General features: G+C 42.4%; 1 long non-coding RNA gene across 1 annotated transcript in view; it reads right to left on the bottom strand.

The window, feature by feature from the left end:
• Positions 1 to 1,957: 1,957 nt before the first annotated feature.
• The window catches only part of LOC141092370 (uncharacterized), a 65,721-nt gene continuing 50,310 nt past the window's right edge, over positions 1,958 to 17,368 (bottom strand). The window contains exon 4 of the long non-coding RNA XR_012232780.1: positions 1,958 to 3,205. This is a non-coding gene — a long non-coding RNA (uncharacterized lncRNA). The remainder of the gene's footprint in view (positions 3,206 to 17,368) is intronic.

Genomic DNA, 17,368 nt, shown 5'->3' with positions numbered 1-17,368 from the left:
TGGTGTTGCCACTTTTTGAAAGTTTCATAAAGGGGTTGGCCACTTTAAGTTGGCTTGTTACTAAAATAAAGTTCTGTTCTCAGTCAGTCCTACTCTTTTTAAAAATAATAATAACAATAACGATAAATAAAAATCCTAATCTCCAGTCTTTGCTGACATGGTTGCATCAAGGATGAGATATCTGCAACATGACTGGACTCAGTGGTCATGCCAAAACAAACAGCACAAGACTACTGAGCCTAGTGATTGACTGCAGTGGTCACGTGATGTAGTCACGGCAGCAGCCATGTGAACAAAGACTGGTGCGGAACACGCAATAGAATCTTTCAAGCAGTTTTCTTCTGCATTAAGTTTTGAAAGGAAAGCGCATGTCACTTCTGTAAAGGAGCTCTTGATGGAGAACACTAAAAACTAGACAGTGTTCAAAGAAAAAGCTGAAAAAGAAAATGAATCAGGAAAAAATACTATCCAAAAACTCTTGAAAACCCCTTCAAGACAGCTTCAGGATATAAAAAACTCCTCCAAAAGCTCCTCTGTTTCTACTAAAATACTCATCATTTTTGATCGTCTCCATGGATTACTTGTTTTGTAACATGACATCATTGCTTTAAAGGTTTTTTTTTTCATCTTTCACTTCTAATTAACGTGTAGCATGAATGAGGTATGGAGAAAAAAAATTGCACCAATTCCCTGCTGCTCTGCCGTCCTGTTGGCCAGGTCCGAATGAACCAGGTAGGGTGAGAGGGAGAGGAAACTAGTGGGGAACCCAGCTAGGAAAGTGGAAAAGTGGAGGAAGATCCATGGATAAGGTTTTTGTAACTAAACTTGAGCTATACGATACTCAAAAGAAAGGGGAGGAAAAACCCTGTAAGGTGTGTACATATGGAATCTGCCTGGAAAAAATGCCACTAACGTGCCCCATAAAATGAACATAGTGGACAGCAGTGTCAATATCACAATGCTACGCACTTGTTTGGAATCCATGAAGCAATTAACAGAAGTAAGTTGACTATTCTTTGGGCGGCTTCCATTGGTAAGGCGACCATGCTCTTACTGAGAATATAGAGCAGTGTTTCTCAACTCCAGTCCTCAAGATGGAATTAATGCTTGAGCAGGTCATGAAATTATCACCTGTGTAATACTAAGGAAATTCTGAAAACTTGACCTGTTGGTGGGTCTTGACTTGAGAAACACTGCTGTAGAGCGAAAGACACTGGTGGCGCGTTGGCAATGCCGCCGCCGATGCCGCTTCTGAAAAGTGACTGCTGGCATTAAAGTAAAGCGACTTTACCTGGGAAAACTCGACACCTGATCCAATGTCCAAATGACGCAATGTGCACATTTTTTTTTATGGCCTTTGGCTCAATCTTGAGCCATGGTGACTTCATGGATGGACGACATGTAGGAAGAAAGATCTTGTGCAAGCCTAGATAGGTCCTCCAGGGTCTTCTCCGCCATCATCTTGATGGTATCAAGCCATCTGGTTCCTGGTCTTCCTCTTCACCTTGTTCCTTCTATTCTTGCTCCTTTCGTATGATGTGTCCAAAGTAGGTAAGTCGTAGCTCGGTGATCCTTGCCTCCAGTGAAATGTTTGGCTTAATTTATTCCAAGTTTGATTTGTTTGCTGTTCGTGCCATCCGTGGTATCGATAACGTCCTTCTCCAGCACCACATTTCAATTCTTCCTCTGTCTTGTTTTTTAATCTTTCAGGTTTTGCATCCGTATGTTATCAGAGAAAAGACCAGACTAAAGCCCCCTTTACATTTAGCAATGCACCAGCGATCCCGACCATGATATGAGCCGGTCAGGATCGCTGGTGCATGGCTAAATGGTCGCTAGTGAGCTGCCAAACAGGCAGATCTCACCAGCGACGTAGCGACGCAGCAGCGGTCGTTACTTACCTGTCAGACGCGGAGATGAAGACGAGAAATGGACCTGGACATTCTCGCGCGATCAGCGATATCCATCGGGGGAGCTGGTCAGAGGTAAGAATCACACATAGCGATATCGCTAGCAATATTGCTGCTGCGTCACAAAATCGGTGACACTTTAGCGATATTGCCAGCTATATCGCTATGTGTAAAGCCCCCTTAAGTACAAGCCGTGTCTTCGTCACCAGTGAAATGTTCCTCCCATGCGCACACACCTACGAGTAGACAGAAATGCATTACTTTGCATTTATGAGCAATGAATGAGGCTTTGCATAAAACATACTTTATTATCGCATCTTCTTACAGTACTCACATTTTGACTTTTCGATTAGCGTAAAAAGAAAAAAAAAAAAAACAAGTCTACATTTCACTAGTAAAGCTTACGGAAACTTTTCTCCAGTAAAAAATAAAAAAAATGTATTCCATCATTGTTTCCTTGACCAATCCATAAACACCGGTTTACAATACGGGACTGCTCAGGACTATTTACAGCTAGTTACATTCTTGCAGTGCTCGGGAATCGGGATCTCACTTGTGCAACTTTACAAAGTATTTTCTGCTGTGTTCCTTCCTATAAGACATTTGTCTTCCTGCATAAAACGCTTTTTAAAAAGGTCCCAAGTGATGTCTGTGTTCCTCTGGACGTGCTGTTTACCCCTTCCTCGCTGATGGGGTATTGTTTAGGGGTTATTGTTCCTGATTGCCATTTACAAAGCTGTCCTTGTTTTCAAACTATTTCCACTATTAGCATAAAATTGTGCTCGGCAGTGGAACAGCTGACCCACAGCTAACCCAAGCGCTTCCATGCGTCAATGTCACCATTCAATCTGGTGCTATGTCACCAAATTGTTTGAAATTGTAATAATGTAATATGGATAATGAAATAATGATGTCGTGGATTGAAGGCTTGCCTAATACTAGTCCAGAAAATATTAGTACAAAGATACTCCAAACCAAAGATACATGCTTCAGATAAAGACACCAGAAAATAGTCCAGAAAATATGCATGAAAAAAAAAAGCTACACGCTAAAACACCAGCATTTATTCCACAGTGTATTTAGTGCATATTGTCAGCTCAATACTATCAAAGGATTATTAAAAACACTTAGTTGCAGCTAGAACATAGGCCTCTTTCACACTTCCGTTTTTGCGGGCAGTTGCAATCCGTCAAAAACTGCAAAAGACGGAGCCGTTTTCGATGTACTCCAACGTATGCCACCGGACCATTGTTTTGACGGATCCGCCGAAGTCGGAATTTTAAAGGAACCGCAGCCTGGAAAAGGAGAGAGATAGAGAGAGATATTTAGGGTTACATTTCTGGCAAGGAAATCCTTCCGGGCATGCTCAGTGTAAAAGTGCGGATCCGTGCAGACAAAAAACGTTTCATTGTCCGTCCACTCAAGTCAGCGGACGCCAAAAAATGGATCCGACGGATAATCATCCGTCAAAATCCGCCGCTAGTGCAAGTCAATGGGAAACGGAAGTGTGAAACAGGCCATAGACTGATGGTCCCTCGATACTATTTCCACCTGAAAAGTCTACCATTTACTTTTTTTTCCTAAGGTTTTTTTTTAACCATATCTTACATTACCCTCTATATAATTATTGAATAGAGGTTTTGAATACAAGCAATTTTGTAATTTACTGCTTATTAAAATGTTCAGCCGTTCTTGAGATATTAACATTTTTTTCTTTGTTTACAGATCGTTGCCTAGGAGGCCGACCACCTGCTAAACAGCAGAACATACCCAGTACTTACAGGTTCTTTTCTATTGCGCTTGTAAGCACTGTTTGGCAGCTAGCATGATCACTGGGGCACGCTGTTACTTTGTAATCCCGGACAGCTGCAGCGCACTCTTAAAAGCTAAACAGTGGTGGTCGGTCTCCAAGGCAACAAGCTGTAAATAAAAGTGTTAATATTTCAAGAATGGCTGACATTTTTTAATAAGTAGTAAATTGCAAAATTGCTTGTTAGCTCTATCTGACCATGAACAGGTTGGGCCATTTCTATGGATACACCTAAATTAAATGGGAATGGTTGGTGATATCAACTTCCTGTTTGTGGCACATTAGTATATGAGAGGGGGGAAAACTTTTCAAGATGGGTGGTGACCAAGGCGGCCATTTTGAAGTCGGCCATTTTGGATCCAACTTTATAAATGGCCCACCCAGGTGGATTCATATAAATGGCCCACCCAGGTGGATTCAAATAAATGGCCCACCCTATACATTTATGAGGATGAGAAGGACCCATTTAAAAGTAATGTATTATCAGAAAATGACATATGATTTAAAGGAGTAGAAATTCTTTTTAAAAGGGCTCAGATTGGTACTAAAAAAAATCCAAATTAACCCAAACTAACCCTCACATACTAGCTACTACCTGGCCCCCACTAGTCTCTAATTCATGGTCCTGACTTCACACACGGGAAGTGACATACCTGCCTGCTCTGCCAATCACTAGCTGAGGAGCATCAAGGCTACAGGTCACTGGGAAATAGAGGCCATTATTATAAGTGGTAATTTGGAATATGTAGCAGCGCTCTGTCAGTGGAAGACTGACAGCACTTAAAAGTGCCTCCCTGGAAAGTTTTCATGCTATTCCCTCTGTCTAGTAGATCCCAGTTGGATGCTGGCCTTCACTGTCTAACACCTATTCAAGGATCTGAACTTACACAGGCACCTGGGTTGAGTCCACTGAGTGGCTGCTGGCCGGTGGAGCGGTCTAGCAGAGGAGAGAGCCAGAAAGAAATCCATGAGGCAGTATAATAATCCAAACACGAGCAAAGGTCAGTAACAAGAAACAAACTAGCTGAACACAAGCAGGGTAAAAGGCATGAACCACCAAGTAGGGCTTATAACTGGCACTGGAAGCAGAAAGCTAGGGGTTTATATAGCGGAAGGCCTTACCCAAGGCTCAGAGCACCGAGTTATTGAGACGACAATGTGAGGAGTTAACCCACAAGTTCCCTGCCTGGACAGTACCACAAGTCCCTGTATTGTCACCCTACCTGATCTGCAATGAAGGTGTCAGAAGGAGGAGAAGAAGAAGAAAATGCAGGTATCGCTGTTTGTAGGGTAGCTCAAAGCAAAGCTGCAGTGACATAGGTTTTCCACTTCAGACAGTGGGCGTCTGACCGCTGGGAGCCTTAGTGATGCAGAATTGGACACTTCAGCTTCACGAACAAAACAAAGCTTCTTTATTTGTGCATAAATATGGAGTCCAAAATAATGGTTAAAAAGTCAGATAAGACAATCCCTGCATGCGAGACATGCAGCCGTGGCGACTCGACCATTTTTTCGAGCATGCGGAAAATACTCGTTTAGGACATGAGCATACTCAGGTAACACCTCATTCAAGCACGCTCGCTCATCACTAAAGCACAGTACCACTCCGATCATTCCCTATGGGACAGCCGGAAATAGCCAAGCGCAATGCTTACTGTACATGGAGTAATATTTTATTTTATGCAGAGATAAAAAATGATCAATAATCTATGAAAAAATACATATCTACAAATAAGTGGCTAGAACATAACCATAACATGCCACTAACAAATGGTCATTAATAGTACTGTCGGTGGAGAGATGCTCATAGCTTGAGATGCTTATCCGGCTCGATGAAGCAGTTATTATTAAGCTACCATAGAGCAATGTTTCCCTTGGGAGCATCCACTGGGAATTGCGCTGCAGGGAAGAAATCTCCATTTGCCGCAGCTTTAATAATGGTGGTGGGGGGGTCGTATTGGGGGGCATGGTAACGGCAGGATGTTTGTGCCGCAGACACACGGTGCTGCTGCTCCCCTCCTTTCTCATTGTTTCACGCTTCCTGACACTCTCAGGATGTCATTGTTGCCGGCGCAGGGGGTGGGCTGCCGGTAAGAAATAGAGGAAGCTGTGGTCACTAACATCACAAGGCCATGCGAGAAAGACATGTAAGTGGCGACGAGACCAGACAGAATCAGGGTCTTCGGAAAGGTAAATTTGTCGACTGATGGTTTATTTTTCTTAACTTAAATTTACGAAAAACTCAGCTTCGGTCACAGTTGCTGCCTTCTGCGTCACCGGCGTAACCAGAGGATGAGCTTGTGGCTTCCTGCTGTTCATTTCATTGTGCGGGTGAAAAATTAGCTTCCATTTGTGTAGTTTTTGAAGCACAGATGGTCAAGCATCTTTTCTTCCAGCGCGCGTGACCGCGTCATCGATGCTCAATTATCTCGGTGTCACCTTGCGAGGAGAGAGCGGCCTCTGCGCGACATCATCTTCTTCTATTTGTCACTGTCGATAACTGTGGAACAGAACGAATCCAAAGGCTTTTCTTTTTTTTTCCCTGACATTGTGTAATTCTCAAAGGGGAAGCACGAGCTCACAGCGTAGGTTCTTTGTCCCTTCTTGTCACACTAATGGGTAAGAGAGAGACTGATAGCTTCATCGTTAATTATTGCCAGCAGTATATCCTGGAAGACAGGGATTCTGGACAACAGAAAAGTTTAAGGAGAGCGACAAGCCCTTAATTATTGATCGCGGTGCTTCATCTTCTCTCTGATTAGGCGATGCTTTTATGTATTTACATACAATGTTCATTCATTTAGGGGTTGAAGTCACAGCCAAAAGCTCAAAAAACACTATAGTTAAAGGGGTTGTCTACGACTTTTACAACCCCTTTTCAATTACTGTAAAGCTGCCTGTATTCACCTCCGATGCCGTCACCATTCGAGCAATGTCAATGCCGGGTCTACTGTGATGTTGGTATGTCATGTGACCCCAGGACTTCAGGAAGTGAGCGAGACCTGGCCCATTAGTGGCTACTGAATGAGTGCAGGGTTCATGTGGCATAATAGCATCCTGTGACCCCCAGGAGACCACATGCTGAAAACGCTGATGAGTATGGATGTTTTTATTTGACATAGGGGAATATAATAATTGAGAAGCGGTTGTCCGAGTAGTGCGATTATTCTTGCTATATTAAATGGGAAAAACAAGCAAGTTTGCCATTTACTTCCTAATAAAAATCCTCTCTGTTCTCAAGATTGGAGGGAATTTTCATTGCAATAAATTATTGCTCATTGACAAGTTTACGAGCAGAGCAACCGTAGATTCTTTACTGTAAGAGCAGCGAGACTATGGATTCTTTACTGTAAGAGCAGTGGGACTATGGATTCTTTACTGTAAGAGCAGTGAGACTATGAATTCTTTACTGTAAGAGCAGTGAGACTATGGATTCTTTACTGTAAGAGCAGTGAGACTATGGATTCTTTACTGTAAGAGCAGTGGGACTATGGGTTCTTTACTGTAAGAGCAGTGAGACTATGAATTCTTTACTGTAAGAGCAGTGAGACTATATATACCTTACTGTAAGAGCAGTGAGACTATGGATTCTTTACTGTAAGAGCAGTGAGACTATATATACTTTACTGTACAAGCAGTAAGACTTTGGATTCTTTATTGTAATAGCAGTGAGGCTGGATTCTTTACTGTAAGAGAAGTGAAACTATTAATTCCTTACTGTAAGAGCAGTACGACTATCGATTCTTTCCTTCACGAACAGTGAGACTATGGATTTTTTATTATAAGAGCAGTGAGACTATAGATTCTTTATTATACAAGCAGTAAGACTTCAGATTATTGTAATAGTAGTGAGACTGGATTCTTTACTGTAAGAGAAGTGAAACTATGGATTCTTTACTATAGGAGCAGTGAGACGATGGATTCTTTACGAGCAGTGATGCTATAGATTCTTTACTGTACAAGCAGTAAGACTCTGGATTCTTTATTGTAATGGCAGTGAGAATTGATTATTTACTGTAAGAGAAGTGATACTATGGATTCTTTACTGTATGAGCAGGGAGACTATGGATTTTTTACTGTACGAGCAGTGAGATTATGGACTGTTTACTGTATGATGTTGATTAAGGGAACTAGTCTGATTGCCATTTATTAAGTGGGGAAACAATTTTTACTATGAGGGTTAGTATCTGCCCCATGGGTTTTTTTCTTTGCTCTGGATGAGCATGTTATGTTTTAGATTGAACTTGATGGACATGTGTCTTCTTTCACCGTCAAAACTACGAAGCTGGAAACATATGGCAGAGTTTCTGCCCGATACATGGATCACAATTTGGCACTGAATGGGTCATGGGAGTCACTTCTGACAATTCATAGGACCTGACAGGGGTGTAGTTACAGGAGGTGATGAGGTTGCAGTTGGAAGTTGGAGAAGTTTCTCCTTAACTATTTCTCTAATACAAATCTAACAAATCTAAATTTGAATTATAACATCTCCAGAAAAAGGAAATATTGGATCCGTACCGTGCCAGAACAGACACGTGGGGTTGGATGGGACTCAGGTGTTTCACTAGAGCTTCACCCTCCGTATGGCTTGTAGTAGGATGACATGTGGGTCTTGTGTCCCAACTGCAGGTCATATAATTTTATCACCATATTGGGGCGGTAGACATTTTTTTTATTGGGGCGGTTTTGATGATAACTTCTGATGAACTAGAGTTTCATTGGCATCTTCTCCTCTAAGAGATGTTTTAGGACTCTGCTATGATATGATAGATGTCCAGTTCCGACTGATTTTCTGCCTTCTTACAAAAATACAAAAACTTTATTTGTCATTACTTTGCCATATTTCACAATGTCCTTGTGTCCGCCACCAGTGTAGACTAGAATTATGATTTATATGTGTCATTAGATTTCATCAATTTAATAATCATGAAGATACATGAGAATAAAGCAGAACAAATTGAGGAAAGTACATGGTGTCCGGTCAATAAAAAAGGATAAAAGACATGGCAGTGCTGTTATATGATCTGTAGTAACTAAAGTGCTGTGCAAAAGTTCTAGGCAGGTGTGGAAAATGCTTTATAAAATAGAAATGTTAATAGTTTATTTTTAACAATTAATAAAATCAAAGTGAAAGAACAAAAGAGAAATCTAAATCACATCAATATTTGGTGATTTAGGGCAGCATGGTGGCTTAGTGGATATCACTGCAGCCTTGCAACACTGGAGTCCTGGGTTTGAATCCCACCAAGGACAACATCTGCAAGGAGTTTGCGTGGGTTTCCTCCGCTTTCCTCCCACATTCCAAAGATATACTGATAGGGAATTTAGATTGTGAGCCCCATCAGGGACAGTGATGATAATGTGTGCAAACTGTAAAGCGCTGCGGAATGTGTTAGCGCTATATAAAAATAAAGATTATTATTATTATTTCCCTTTACCTTCATCTGTTCTTCTAGGTACTTGTAGGCAGATTTTGAAGGAACTCAGCAGAAGATTGCTCCAGACATCTTGGAGAACTGACCCCAGCTCTTCTGTGAATGTTGGCTGTGCAGATCTTCCAGCTTCTATAATCCCAGTCATGGATGATGTGAGATCAGGGCTCTGCAGGGGCCGGATCATCACTTCCAGGACTCCTTGTTGTTCTTTACACTGAAATCATTCTTCATAACATTGGCTGGATGTTTGGGGTTTTTGTTCTGCTGCAAAATAAATTTGAAGCCAATCAGACGACTCCCAGATGGTATTACATGATGGTTAGGTATCTGCCTGCATTTCTCAGCATTGAGGAGACCATTAATCCTGACTGAATACCCAACTCCAGTTGCCCCAAACATCAGGACCCTCCACACCATGCTTCACTGTTCCTGCAGAACTATCATCATTGTCACTCTCCAGCTCTTCGGAAGCAAACTGACTGCTGTTACAGCCAAATATTTATGCATATTGCCTCTTCAGAGAGGAAGAGGACTAGCATTCTAGCACACCACCTTTTGGAAGTAGCAATCCTAAAAGTCAATATTGACCCTTTAAGGAGCCTTTTCACATGACTTAGGGTCCCATTACACTAAGTGACGCTCCAGCGATCTCGACAACGATGCGACCTGGTAAGGATCGCTGGTACGTCGCTACATGGTCACTAGTGAGCTGTCAAACAGGCAGATCTACTCAACGACGCAGCAACGATCCGGCGATCCGTATAACGACCTCGGCGGTCGTTGGGACCTTGTCACACAGCAGCGATTCTGACGACTCCCGCCTGCGTCCCTGAGGTCGCTCATCGGCGTCAAACACAGCGATGCATGCTGGCCAGCGGGACACCAGCAATCAAAAATTGGCTCAGGACATTCGAGCACGATCACGATATCCAGCGGGGGGCCGGTCGCCGCTATGTGTCACACGTAGCGAGATCGCTGTTGCGTCACAAAACCTGTGACGTTTCAGCGATTTCGCTAACGATCTCGTTATGTGAGATGGGGCCTTTAGGATAAAAGCCAAACTAGAATCTCAATTTGCAGACACGGTGTTACGGGGTGTTGCCCCTCATCAGTGCAAATTATGAAATCTGATTTGGCTAGGTGAGAGGCTTAATACTGGGATCTAAGGAGTTTCTCCTAGTGGAGAATGACAAGCCAGGCCTGGCATCTCAGAGCGAGGAGACTTAAATGCCATGCATGCTTCTCTGTCTTGTTAAATGCTCAATAGTGACTTTTAGGATTGCTACTTCCAATAGGTGGCAATAGAGTTCTAGTCCTCTTTCTTTCTGAACATACAGTTTACATAGTTAATATCCCAGAGTAGCATGCATGGCTTTTAAGTTTCCTCACTCTAACATGCCAGGCCTGGTTTGTCTCTCTCCATAAGGAGAAATGTTACCACTTAGATACCAGCCAAATATTTTACATTGTGATTCCGCATTCCAGAGCACCTGCTGCCATTTTTCTGCCCGCAGTTCCTATCTTTTCCTGCATAGTTGAGTCACTTGTCTTTGTTTCCATGTGGAAGGTTTGGTTTATTGCTGCAATTCTTCCTTGAAGACTACTTCTAACAAGACATCTCCGTACAGTATGTGGGTGTAGCTTAGTCCCACTAGTTTCTGCTAGCTAGCTCTAAGATGATGGCACTGCTGGACATCTTCCAACTTCAAAGGAATGTGTGATGTGCCTTTCATCTGCTGCACTAAGTTTACTTCACCGACTAATGTGTCTACGATTCTCGACGCTGCCCATTCCTTATTGTCCTTAAGGCTGAGAAATACAGGCAGATCCATCATGTAATATAATCAGAGAGGCGTCTGATTGGCTTCTAGTTTATTCTGCAGCCGAACAACAACCCCAAACATGTAGCCAATGTGATTAAAAAATATTTCAATGTAAAGAAGAACATGGAAGTGATGATCCAGCCCCTGCAGAGCCCTGATCTCACATCATCCAGTCTGTTTGGGGTAACGTGAAGAGACAGAAGGATTTGCACAGAAGCAACATCCATAGAAGATCTGTGGTCAGTTCTCCAGGATGTTTGGAGCATCCTCCCTGGCAAGTTCATTCAAAAAGTGTGAGAACAAGTACCGAGAAGACGTGATGAAGGAAAGGGCGGTCACCGAATTATGATAGGATTTAGATTTATCTTTTGTTCCTTCATTTTGAATTTTATTAATTGAAAAAAAATAAATTATTAACACTTCTATTTTGAAAAAGCATTCTTACTCTGCAGCTTTTCTCCACACCTGCCTAAAACTATGGCATAACACTATATGCAATTAGAAATGAAAGGGAAACTGACACTTTTTTACATATGGAAGTCATGTTTTTGGTGGTGTAGGTACTTGTCACTATTTTAAAATGATATGTAGTGATTTTCTGTGTCAGTCATGAGAAACCTAGTGTAGAAGGCATAGACAAATCGAACTGGAAGTGCACAGGAGGTGTGTCCGTGCACTTAGACTGCTTGCTCCAGGTTGACATGCCGCCTGTGCACTTCCAGTCTGATTTCTATCAGCGTTCTACATTAGATTTTTCTTAATTGGCAGATTGAATCTCTACAAAAGAAATAGCAGTCTTTTGTGGTTGAGTGGGTGGGGGAGGACAAGTACCTATACAACTACTTCCAGACGTCACTGTAGTGAGATTTCCTGACAATAAGCTAATCACGTCATACCCACCGCCAACAATTTGTTGTAACCTGTGGACTAAATTGACAGCAAGGACTCAGTTGAACTCAGTTTGACTATGTAAAGCCTCAACATCTACATCCCCAAGTGTTGAGGCTTTATACTGCATACTTGTCTATAAGAACAGAGGTATGGGAATCGGGGCGGCTAAAAACAGTCAAGTCCTGTCCATGTTAGAGCTAGGAATAGAGTTCAGAGAGTCTCGTAAAGGGTTTGTCTTACAACATATGATATGATCCGTTTTTTTCCTAATTTGTGCCGTCATCACAGAGTAATATACAAAAATACTGATAAAGGAAACTTTTATACCAGGATTTAGCTAATTTTTTAACTTTTGTCTGAAACTAAAAGCTGCCCATACAATTTCATTTTTAACCCTCCCTTAAACATGGACGCTCAGTTTGATAGAGCGTGCATACGTTGGTGACTGGAAAAGAAGAGTGAGCTTCTAATCTTTCCAGAGAGTAAAAAAACAGATTGACCATTGGAGTTTAAGATGCCCAATTCTTCTTTCCCACTTACATCGGAAGTTTCGGCTGACCTTGCTCAAATGAGTATGGCCAACGTTAGACCTCTTCACAAGGATATTTATGGTCCTTGAATGAAGTAGAGTTGACTTTTCTAGAAAGCTCACTTATGTATATTTTTAGAGACGCCTGTATTCGTGTGAAAGTTTATGGTACAACTTATTAGCTGCAATTAAAAGTCTTTTTGAATAAAACAATGGGCACTACAGTCTAAAAAAAAAAATCGGTTAATTGGCTTCTGACGACCTATAAAGGCAATCCCCAGTGAAAACCAAAGTTTCCCATAGCAATTATTAATCGAGAAAGCGATCAGAATCTGGCAGCACAGTACGATGTCGAGAACAATAATCTTTTGTGGAAACCAAAAGACCATTTCACCTGAAGAACGAGCATTGCGATCAGCAGCCGGTTTAGATTGATAATCGGGAAACAAATGCTCCAGGGAACCTTCATTTACAATAATCGTGTAGTGTAATTGTACCAGAAAAGTAATGTCAGCAGGTTTTTGCTACATAATCTGAGAGCAGTATAATGTAGGGGCAGTGAGCCCGATTCCAACGGCGTGTCACTTGCTCAGCAACTTGCTGTAATTTCAATACAATCAGTGTTTTATCAGCTGGAGATTATTGCTACCGGACTAGCCGTCACGTGCAAGCCAGTTCAGGTAATCTGTGTAACCACGCCCCCACCACTGATTGGCAGCTTGCTGAAACTGTGCACAGGAAGGTGCCAATTAGGGGTGTAGGCGGGCTTATACACAGCTCAGCATTTGAGCACTGCTACTCACTGCTGGGCTGATTACTGTAGGTTTGATACAATCATTGTTTTCTCAGCAAGAGATTATCACTAGCGGACTAGTAAACTTGCTGCCGTGTAGTACAACCCCACCCACACTACTGATTGGCACAGAGCAGACAGAAAACTGCCAATCAGTGATGTGGGTGGGGCTATACAGAGGTAAGCATTTAGAGAACTGCTGGATCTACAATAGAGAAAACAGGAATTCCATGAAAACTACAGCAAGCAGCCCAGTAAGTGATACATCCATGGAATCAGGGTCTCTGCTCCTATAGCATGCTGCTCCCAGCTACATAGCAAAACCCTGCTAATAAACCAAGTATAATGTCCTGGAAGTGGTGGTACTGTGTATTGCTCACTGGCCTCTAGCTTTATGGCCACTTGCCCACAGTGCTGGTTTTCTCATAGTTATGTGGCACACAGAGAGGACAATGGGGTCGACATGAGTCTTGTGTGCTTCTCTGTGAATTTTGCAGGGTACAACTATATACCCTCTTACTGCCTTTTGAGGATTATAGCATCATAGAAAATCCACCTTGTGTGAACAGGTTACTGGGATGAAACACGCAGATGAGGATGAGGCGGAAGTAACCAACTAATGCTATTTATTTTACTAACACAGAAATGAAAGTGTTAATTATGGAAACAGTCTTCTGCTCAGATACCAGGTAATAATAAAAATAATCTTTATTTATATAGCGCCAACATATTCCGCAGCGCTTTACAGTTTAACAGTTCCAAACATAAGTAACAACGTTAACAATACAATAAAGCAAAATAAGCCGCCCCTGCTCGTGAGAGCTTACACTCTACAAAGAGGTGGGGGAGATACAGAGAACAGGTGTGTATTTACAATGGTATATTTACAATGATGGTCCAGCCATCTTGAGGGAGTGAAGGATGGATGGAGATAGTGAATGGGCTACACACGCACACTTACACATAGAATGACTGTGATTAGTGAACGTGATAGGCCGCTCTGAACAAATGTGTTTTGAGGGAGAGCCTGAAACGATGCAATTTGTGGATAGTCCTAATTTCTTGGGGTAGAGCATTCAAGAGGATTGGCGCAGCACGGGAGAAGTCTTGGAGTCGGGAGGTACAGATTAGTGCAGAGGTTAGTTGAAAGTCGTTTGCAGAGCGCAGCGGTCAAATAGGCCAATAGACAGAAATGAGGGAGGAGATGTTGGGGGGTGCTGCACTGTGGAGAGATTTGTGGGTGAGAACAAGTACTTTGAATTGGATCCTATAATGAATGGGCAGCCAATGTAAGGACTGGCGAAGAGCGGACGCGTCCGAGTACCGATTACCCAGATGGACGACCCTGGCTGCTGCATTAAGTATGGACTGGAGAGGGGAGAGTCGAGTAACAGGGAGGCCAATTAATTGAGCATTGCAGTAATCCAGGCGGGAGTGGATCAATGCTACAGTGAGGGTTTTTGTTGTTTCCATGGTGAGAAAAGGGCGGATTCTAGAGATGTTCTTTAGGTGTAAATAGCAAAAGCGGGCAAGAGATTGTATATGGGATTTGAAGGAGAGATTCGTGTCAAACATAACACCCAGACTGCGCGCCTGGTGCCGGAGTGTTATTGTGGTGCCACTCACGGAGAGGGAAATGTCAGGTTTAGGGAGGTTAGTGGACGGCGGGAGCAGAAGAAGTTCAGTCACACAACAAGTCAGAAGTAACAGGTAACAAGTCACAAGACATTAACAGTAATAGTGACAACAGTACATCAGTTTCAATAGCTTATTCTCTGCTTTATCTACCTTCTATATCTCTCAGTGTGACCGGCACTTTTATATCCTTCTGCTTTACCTTCCACGGGTGTCACAACGATAGGCCCCTCACTGCAATATGTCCTTCAAGCGTTTTCGATTACTACGCTGGCACTTATGGGGATCATCAATATTTCCCACTAGGCCACAAGTCGTTGATAGCGAGTCACTTAGCACTCTATGTCTGCGCCTCACACTAGTCAGCCCCGGCCCCTTCTGCAGCACGGTCCCGGCCTACACCCTGCACCGTACATCTATGCTGGAAGTAACGGCCCTGTTCTTCTGGGCACCATGGCAGACGTCCGGCCACGTACAGTGCTTCGTACTCAGCCTTCAGTGCTTGACCTGTGGCGTTTGGATATCAGGTCTCAACTGGTGAAGTCTGGACTTCAGGTCCTGACCAACGGAGTCTGAGTACCGGGTCTTGACCGGCGTAGTCTGGTCATCTATGCTTGACCCACAATATCCCACCTGTCTTGATCTCGAGACAGGTCGTTCTGCCTCTGCGTTCCCACTCCGCTCACACGTCCTCGTTTCTCTTCTTGACACCAATTGACTTCTATTCTTGTCACTCCAGCCTTTTATATTTGAAAATTGCGACACAGCTAACACCTCACCCACTGCTCCATTCAAACCCGTCCCTCCGGAAGCGCTTCCTCCATCTTCTGGTTCCACCTTACTCGGTTCAGCAAATGGCGACATTTGGTCACAAGTGCCATAGAACGATGATTAACCATATCTCCGACTCACCACCCCCTTACACTTGTATACCTTTTTTTTTTCAGCATGGTAATTTTTAAAAAATAGTTAAATTTTTCTGTGACAGTTCAGGAAAAAATGCCTCTTTATATTTTTCTATCGTTCTACTAGTTTTTCTACCTTCTACTATCGATATCAGCGGTTTGATGATGTCTGCTGTTGCGCAAAAGGAGAGTAATAAACAGGCCCCACAATGGAAAAATGAGGTCCTAGAAATATAGATTCCTCTCTTCTGCTCTTTTATTTTTGTTTTCCTTTTTTACTTTTAGGTTGTGTGTTTAGCTTAATTTGAGCTAATGTCTTTCCCAGATAGGCATAGCATCATTGCCTGATGTTGATCTTTCCACCACCTTAGCCGGATGATTCTATCAAGGCGCTGATGCTCTTCACGTCTGTATATTATTCCATCCGTCAGCTTATTTAATGGTTTCAGTTACGTTTTTCTTTTCCCTTTTTCCCCTCAAGGCTATATATATTACATTTCTCAGGTCTTTCCTGATATATCTTAGGGGATGTGTTCTCAGCAGGTTTTTCAGGCGCATTTCGTCTGGAACCCACCTGAAAAAGAGCTAAAAAATGATAAAAATAATGAGCTTTTGTAACTTCTTTTAGCTGCTTCATGCTTTGAAAGCCGTGAAGCGGCTAAAATAAGTGGCCTGTCCGTTCTGTCACTTATAAAATAAAATTTAAAAAATGCACAAAAATAAGATAAAAGGATGAGAAAGAACTGTCATTTTTCAGTTTCAAAAACGATGGTCCTGACCTTTAACGATTTTTGAATTGACTCATCCTGAGTGATCGTCTAGCTTATTTTTGTATTTATTTTTAAATAATTAATCTGGGTCTGTCTTTTTATTGTTTCTTTGCAAAATCACTTAACCTGTAACTGTTCTTTTAATTTTCTTCAGAAGTAAGAAACTTTGTAATATATCTTATTAGACAAATATGCTTTTTTTTGCCTTCTGGACTGATCTTTCACTCTCAAAATTCTCAATTTCCGAGGTAAAATCTGTAATCAGTGAAGGCATATTCTCCCATAATTGAGATAAGAGATGACAGCTGGGGCTCATAAAATTCTATGTAGAAGAGTGGGGGAGGAGCTAGAGTTAGAGAGCTCCTCCCTTTTCCTCCCCTATGCCTTCGATTTAGAATCTTATAAAAAAATTGTCATCTCCTTCCTCAGCAACTACTGGGGATCTGCTATCAATCAGCATGATGGCAGCAGTCATGCCTCGCTGACAGAGCAGCCCAGAAAAAGAAGAGCTGCCATGTTGACAGGGAGCAGCTGAATCGCTGGCAGGAGCAGTTGGTGACCGATCTGAGCCGGCGCCGGGTAGACTAGACAGGTAATAGTTGCCTCTGTTAGCAACTACCTGCCTGTTTGTTTGTTTTTTTTACCCGGGCCTAAAAACTAAGTCCTGGAAAACCTCTTTAAACATTTCCTAACCATGTTCTGCATGAATTTTGTACTTATGCAACCAGCACATGATCAAGGAGGCGTTAGCCTCTCGAAAACATCAATTATGAAATTGACAAGTGAAAATGTGTAATTCTGTTTTAAGGAAATTGTGGAAAAATGTTTAAAAACCACAAACTTCACAATATAGTCGGGGCATTT

The sequence above is a fragment of the Dendrobates tinctorius genome, unplaced genomic scaffold (assembly GCF_039654945.1).
Source record: "Dendrobates tinctorius isolate UK_male_01 unplaced genomic scaffold, ASM3965494v1 ptg000059l, whole genome shotgun sequence".
NCBI classification, from domain to species: Eukaryota; Metazoa; Chordata; class Amphibia; order Anura; family Dendrobatidae; genus Dendrobates; species Dendrobates tinctorius.
This window is presented reverse-complemented; position numbering and strand designations above follow the sequence as displayed.